This window comes from Nanorana parkeri, unplaced genomic scaffold (genome assembly GCF_000935625.1).
Source record: "Nanorana parkeri isolate BGI_ZX_2015 unplaced genomic scaffold, ASM93562v1 scaffold644, whole genome shotgun sequence".
Classification (NCBI taxonomy): Eukaryota; Metazoa; Chordata; class Amphibia; order Anura; family Dicroglossidae; genus Nanorana; species Nanorana parkeri.
In genome coordinates this window covers 186,961-194,467 of record NW_017306912.1, presented here as the reverse complement: position 1 = coordinate 194,467, position 7,507 = coordinate 186,961, and positions in this window count along the sequence as shown.

Sequence of the window (7,507 nt, the reverse complement as noted above, 5' to 3'; positions counted from 1 at the left end):
CTGTCCTCATTGTTGATAGAGTTCCCCTCACTTCCTGTCTGGTAAAGCATTGTCAGCAGGACAGGAAATGAGGGGAATCTCATGGAGCCACAGAAAACGGAGCCACTGATAACAGAGCCACGGATAGCAGAGCCACGGATAGCGGTAAAACCCTGACAAGGGTTCTAATCCTTCCCCACTCTGTCCAAAATTAGGAAAAAGTCTTAGCTTGATATACACTGTAAACTAGAGATACACCGATACCAGTTTTGCGGTATCGAGTACGTGTACTGATTTTTTTTTTTCCGGTTCTCGCCGATACCGAATAGCGATACTGGAAATCCCATTAAGGGTAATGACTCGCTGCCCGGCTTCTTGATTAGCCGAGAAGCCGTCTCCATGCTCCCTTGTCACGAGGAAGCATGGAACCGGCTTTCTGGCTATCCTGGCCATTCAGGAAGCTGGACGGCGTCCAGCTTTTCTGATTGGCCAGGAAGCTGGCTCCATGCTCCTTTGTCACCTGGTCGTGACGAGGGAGCATGGAGCCAGCTTTCCGGCCCAATCAGGAAGCCGGGCGGCATGTAATGACTCGCCACCCAGCCTCCTAATACCGGAGGTTCCAGTACATTGGGGAACCTGGCCTTAGGGCAGCAGAGAGAGTAAATCTGGCCCTGTACATGGTAAGTGGTGATAGGAGGGGACGAGCTAGGTGTCTCCCCCCACTGGAATGCCAATTCAGTCACAATGAAGCAATAGACATTACAACATTGTTTGCTTACGACAGCTTTGTGGTGAGTCTATCAGAGCAACGCAGCGGCTATTTAGTCGAGAATTCAATGTTGAAATCAATAATCAATGTTGGTTGACATGGAGCCGTTCCCAGTCGCAACACGGACCTCAGGTTTGTTGAACAATTCAGAACAACCGGAAACATTATAATTAAGAAACCACCAGGCCCCGCCCGCACTGCAAGGACGCCGTAAAACATTGCACAGGTGAGAGAGGCACTGCCTAGGAGCCCGGGTGAGTCTGCATGAAGACATGCAAGTGAGTTAGGGTCGAGTCGTGAATCGGTGAGAACTAAAATCACGCGCATTTGCACAGCAAACTCTTTTTGTTGCTCGTAATCTCTCACATTGAGCTGTTGAACAATCTGCATTTTGTATGGATGGAATCTTAAATCTCTCTGTAAAATCTCACTGATTCATGACTCAAACCTAACTCACTTGCATGTCTTCGAGCAGAACGCCCTGGGCTCCTAAGCAGTACCTCTCTCACCTGTGCAATGTTTTCCGGCGTCCTTGCAGTGCGGGCGGGGCCTGGTGGTTTCTTATTCATAATGTTTCCGGTTGTTCTGAAATGTTCAACAAACCTTAGGACCGTGTTGGGACTGGGAACGGCCCCCGTGTCGACCAACATTGAATTCTTGACGAAATAGCCTCTGCTGCGATAGACTCACCACAAAGCTGTCGTAAGCAAAGAAAAGATGTTGTAATGTCCATTGCTACATTGTGACGGAATTGGCGGTACAGTTGGGGGGAGACACCTAGCTCGTCCCCCTCCCATCACCACTTACTGCGTACTACCTGTTCTAAAAACGCCCGACTCCCGTCGGTCACCCTGTACATACATATAAACAAATATTTATTAATTACATTATTAATAATAATACGTAATTATAATTGTCATGGTTAAGCCATTAAAAAAAAATCATTTTTTTGGGCCTCTTGTCATAAGACATCTTGAAAAGTCAATTATTTTATTGAATGCAGTCTAGAAGCTAACCAAACAATTTGCATAAACTTGTTAGCTAAAAAGTGTTAATTAAATCAAACGTGGGTTTGTTGTGCTTCCCCAGCAGGGAACCATTCAGCAATGTATACCCTTCCTGGAGGTTCTAGACCAGGAGTGCCCACAATATTTTGTGTTAAGATCTACTTTTCAAATGACGAGCTACACGAGATCTACCAATGAAAAAAAACCCCTCCCTCGCTCTCTCTCCTGGCTCACCTTGCTGTATAGTACAATATGCTGTGTAAACTAATATTCTTTGATGTAATACATAGTAGACATGTGCGATTCGTTTCGTTCCGAATCGAAATTCGGACGAATTTTCGGAAATTCGGACATTCGGATGTATCCGAATTCCGAATTACAGATACTGTATAACGAATGCAAACTGTTTCCGAAATTCGGTAGCGGTAGTTCGTTCGAACGTTCGTTTCCGTTTCTTATTCGTTTCGTTCGTTGGAGCAAAGTGACATTAGAGGAGAAAAACATTTTTCCCCCTCAAATGTCACTTTGCTGCAAACGAACGAACGAATGAACGAAACGAATAAGAAACTAAACCGAAACGAACGTTCGAACGAACTACCGCTAAAGAATCTCGTCCAAATCCGAATTCCGAATCTGAACTGACTTTCACACCCGAATACCGAAAAACGAAATAACACAAATCCGAATTTAAAACGAAACTAAACGAATTTTTTGGCAGTGCACATGTCTAATACATAGTACTTCAACCACCAGCATCCACCAGAAAGGTGTCAGGGAGCTCGGCTCAGCAGACTCAGGCTAATAGGTAATCATGTGTGCACAGCTAAATAAATATACCAAAATGGAATAAAGGGGCCGCCATTCCCCCCCTTCCTGATCTACCAGCATCAGCTTTGAGAGCTACTGGTAGATCACCATCTACCTAATGGGCTCCCCTGTTCTAGACAAAGTGTCTCCAAGTGGGTTTGTCACCGGATTGGAAAAAGTGTCACCTCACCTTGTGTATTTCAATGTTCAAAATGCTTAAAAAAGGTCATATCTCATAACTCAGGGAATAACCTTCAGGGAAAAAACGGTGGCACAAAGGTGAGCTGACTGAAACTAAACATGAGGGTTTTAAGATACAGTGTGGAGGAGTTCTGATAATTGGGTCTCTTTATGGTACTTCTGGTTCTGTTAGCCGTAGAATACCGGAGCTTGGATTCAGCAGATAGCAGAACAATAGCTGGAACCAGACCCATCACTTTCGGATCGGTAAGTCATAACTGGAAACAGTCATGAGATTTCCAAGATGACCAATAGAAGAATTATACCTGAAGACAAAAGGTGTTAATATTCAGTCTCCAGCCCCTTCCATATGATTAGCTGATCTCAGGGGGATGGAAACTGGTTTTGATCTTCATAGTATAATAATGGAGATCTGAAACAAAAAAAATTGTCACATTCAAGGGATCCTTTGACATGGACGTGTTTATACAGTATATACATATAATGCTAAAGCTGAGGCTCCCAGACCCGAATGGCATTCAGGATCCGAATTCGAATCCCAAATGCTATTCGGGTCTAGGGGATTCAGCTTTAGTATTAATATCTGTATATGGTTTTCTGTGGTATTCACAACGAATATTCATTCGTAAAATTATCCGAAATTAACGAAAATTCGGATTTGGTCCAAATCCGAAAACCCCAAGCCGAATTGAATTTCAGACCCGAATCCCAAAATGACGAAATATCCGACATCCCATTTTACAGCTGAGCTGATCAAACTTATTTCACAAACATAGTGCAGAAAGTTTAACCCCTTCGTGACTGACGACGTACAGTGTACGTCGCCAGCATCGGGGCTGTTTAAACAGACTCCCGGTGACTTTTGCCGCCGGGAGTCTGTTTAAACTTGTAGAGCCGACTGTCGGCTTTTATTCTATTTCTTTCTAGAAATGATGGAAAGTACTACATGTAATAAAGGTAAATTACTTCTTTGAATGTATAATGCAAATAGAAAAACTAACACATTGGCCTTGTCAATCTTTATACAAATAGAAACGATGAGAGTGGATTTGACTAAACAAAATGCTGGTATCCTGCCCAGGGCAGGCAAATTATGTTTATTGGAAGCACCAAGATTGAAGGAAAACCTTTACATATTTTAGAAAGTACCGTATATTTCGCTCCATAAGACGGGAGCAAAAAATAAGGGGGGGGGAAATGTGCCTGCGTCTTATAGAGCGAATACCTATCGCCCGGGAGATGCAGTTTCGGGCGCCGGGCGAGTAGTTTCTTTGTACATTCAGCCCTACTCCTGACAAGCAGAGCTGAATGTACAGTGGGAGCCGCTGCTCGTTTAATACGAGTTATCTAATTAGATCACTTGTATTAAATCGAGTGGCGGCGATTGTGTCCGCCCCTCCCCCGCCGTGGTTTTCAGGGTCCCCCGCTCCTCTGGGGGGACCGTGACCATGGGATAGGAGCTCACCATAGAGCCTACTAGAGCAGACGAACAACGTCGTTCTTCGTCTGCTCTGTGTGATTACAGAGACCGTGGCGCTGTAATAACAGCACCACCTGTCTCACTGGTCACTAACTACAGTTTCTGTCACAGAATCCCTGTCACAGATTGCCTGCGTCCTATAGACCGGAGCGCCGTATAGAGTGCAAAATATGGTATATACAGTATGTTTATGTATACTGAGGCTAATAGCCTTGGTTGGAGAAGAGCAGTTGTCCCCAACTTTTTTTTTTACTTGCGTACCCCTTGGCAATCCATTTGTATAAGCTGTTCCCTCGGTGGGCGTAGGGCAGGGTCACAATATGTAGTGTGCCGAACTGAATGGTAGGTGAGGCCAATCTGTGCTCACAGTAGGAGGGGTCTCAAATGCTACTGTCCTAGCAGGATGGAAAAGAGAGCTGGGAGGCCGGGATGGGGGGCTCTTTGGGGGTATGCCATATTGCAGTGATGTGTCCAGTATTATCTTGGGGTCTCTTTGGGGTGCGGGTGTGTTAGAGTGGATTTTCTGGATATAGGGCTGCAAAGATGCAAAGGGCACATCACTCAGCTGGGGACTAACTGAGGTGTTGGCAGCCAGAACTATAGAATGAGTGTTATAAAATGTGGCCGCAGGATTATTCTGCAAATCTTCTTCCCCAATTTTTTTCCAGGACTCCCCACTGCCACAGGAATTTTCCACCACTACAAAAATAAAGTACCCCTAAATGTTCTGCCAAGAACCCCTGGAGGTACTTTTACCCCAAGCTGGGAACCACTGGTGTAGAGTAAGGTTCTGGACAGGGTGTATATTGTGTCCAGGTTGTATCCCATGGGAGATTTCTGTCTCAGATCTGTAAAGTCTGGATAATAAAAGAATGGTTGGGTTCCCTGGCCACCACTCCACTACAGGTTTTTAGCACAGGTGCCTGAATAAAGGCATGGCTTCTGGTATGTTGGGGAGGTACCGATGGAGCCTACACAAAATTAAATGGCTGATTGAGCGAAAAAACAAAGGCAGGAAGGTTAGAAATGTTGTGTGGTGTTTTAGGTTCACCATGATGGAAGGATTTATGTTATCACTTTCAAATAATAAACCACAATCAAGAAACAATATAAAATGTGTAACGTTCTACTTTCCCTTTGCCATGTGTCACTGGTGGATTCTTCCGTGACTTTATCTGAACAAGTGACATACTACTAGCGGGGTGGATTCCAACAAAATCAGAATCCAGAATCAGTGGCGTAACAATCGCCATAGCGACCCAGACGGCCGCTATGGGGCCCGGGCACAGGGGGGCCCGGCTGTGCGGGCCGCCTGGGTCGCTATGGCATATCAGTGCGCTGGCTGTCACTTGTGGCTGGGAGGCAGAACGCGCCGCTGTTAGATCACTGACAACCTGTCAGTGATGTCTGCAGCAGCGCGTTCTGCCTCCCAGCCGCTGCTGAGCTGTGCCAGTGACAGCCAGCAGCTGCCGCAGAAGAGGCTGGACCCGTTTGCAGTGAAGGAGGAGGTGGGGCCCGGCCCGGCAACCTAAAAGAAGGTGGGGCCCATCGATAGAGGAGAAGACGGCACGGCGATAAAAGAGGAGGCGGGCCCGGGAACGGAAGAGGGAGGCGACCGCGGAGAGGGAGGCGTACCGCTCTGACAGGTAAGAGGTGTGCAGCCCACCTGAGACCCTGCAGAGCCCACTATAGAGAGTCTATGGCGGGCTCTGCAGGGTCACTCTCAGGTGGGCTGTTTGGGATCTCAGGTGGGCTTTGCAAGGGGCATAACTAGAAATCACAGGGCCACATACAAAATTTTGCTATGGGGCCCTGTGATTTCTAGTTACGCCCCTGTCCAGAATAATGGTCAGTGGGCAAGCCGAGGTCAGAAGGCAGGCAGAGAACAGCAGGGTCAGACACAGATTTAAGAACGGAGTCAGGAAATAGCACGGGGAACAGCTGAAGATCTCTGAGCAATGTGCAGATGCAACAGGCATACTTCTATAGCCCGCTTGGCTCCACTGGCAGGAATGTGCGTGTGCACGCCGTAACTTGCGGACACACGCGTGCGCAATGTTGGCATTGTAGCACTTCGTGCATATGATTGTACAATGGCTCGTGCAGTTGTACATGCAGAAGCTCTACTATGGACAACGACTGGATTTCCCTGACAATATGTCCCCTGCATCAGACATTTACTGCCACTGTTCCCTCCTCTGCCTACTTTTTTCCATAACATACTCAAAATAGTTTAAAAAAAAGTCTTCCAAGGAACATTCCACACGCGTGAAATTGCCACAATATAATGATAATTCTTATAGTAAAGCAACTGATCCAAACCGATCAAATAAAACACATTTGCTTTCACCATTAATTATATGAATTACAAGTATTTGGTAATTGTCTTCCGTTGCTGACTTTGCCATTTCTGCAATCATATGCAAAAGCTGTTATTATCAGGATATCGGACCCATTACTGATGAGAGCTGGGGGGATATCCTCCATGAGGTACCCTTTGCCAGCACTATCCGCGACTCACCGCCCTCACCCAGCTTTTCATTATACATAGATTGTACTGTACACCTGAATTTCTGGTTAAAATTGGTTTCCGGGGTGATCCTGGGGTAATATTAGTTCCTGTTTCAAAGAAATTCGGATCTGAAATTCGTTAACGGAATTTCGTATTTCGGATATAATTCGAAAACTGCAATTCGGATTTCGGATGCTTCCAAATTTACGAATTTCAGGAAAATTCGTACGTAACGAAACGAATCGCACATGTCTACTGGTAATCTCCATGAGTATGAACTATGTCTCCCATTGTCACTGCATCCCTTACCTGTGGGGGTGTCCGGTCTATTTTCTATACCTGAAATGTTGTTTTTATAACTGTATTGCTGTGTTCTAGTGCAGCGGTCGCCAACCTTTCGGTCCTCATGGACCACTAAATTCATAATTTTAACTCCCCCGGACCACTAATATGAATTTTTAAAAAATATATATATATACACACAGTGTATATATACACATACATAGGTGCGGGTGTGCCTGCAGGAGTGGCAGTGCTGGTAGAGGGAGGGAGCGGTGCTGCCCGCCCCAGCCCAGTAATAATAATAATTGTTTCCCCCCCCATCCATTCTGCCACTGGCCCTGCCGGCGGCACCCGGGGCACATGCCCTCCCTAGCTTCAGCACTGCTGCCCCCAACCACCCCTGTGCCTCCCCTTCCCCCACACTGAGCCACTATTACTTGGCTTCTCCCCACTTTTTCTATGTTCCGCAG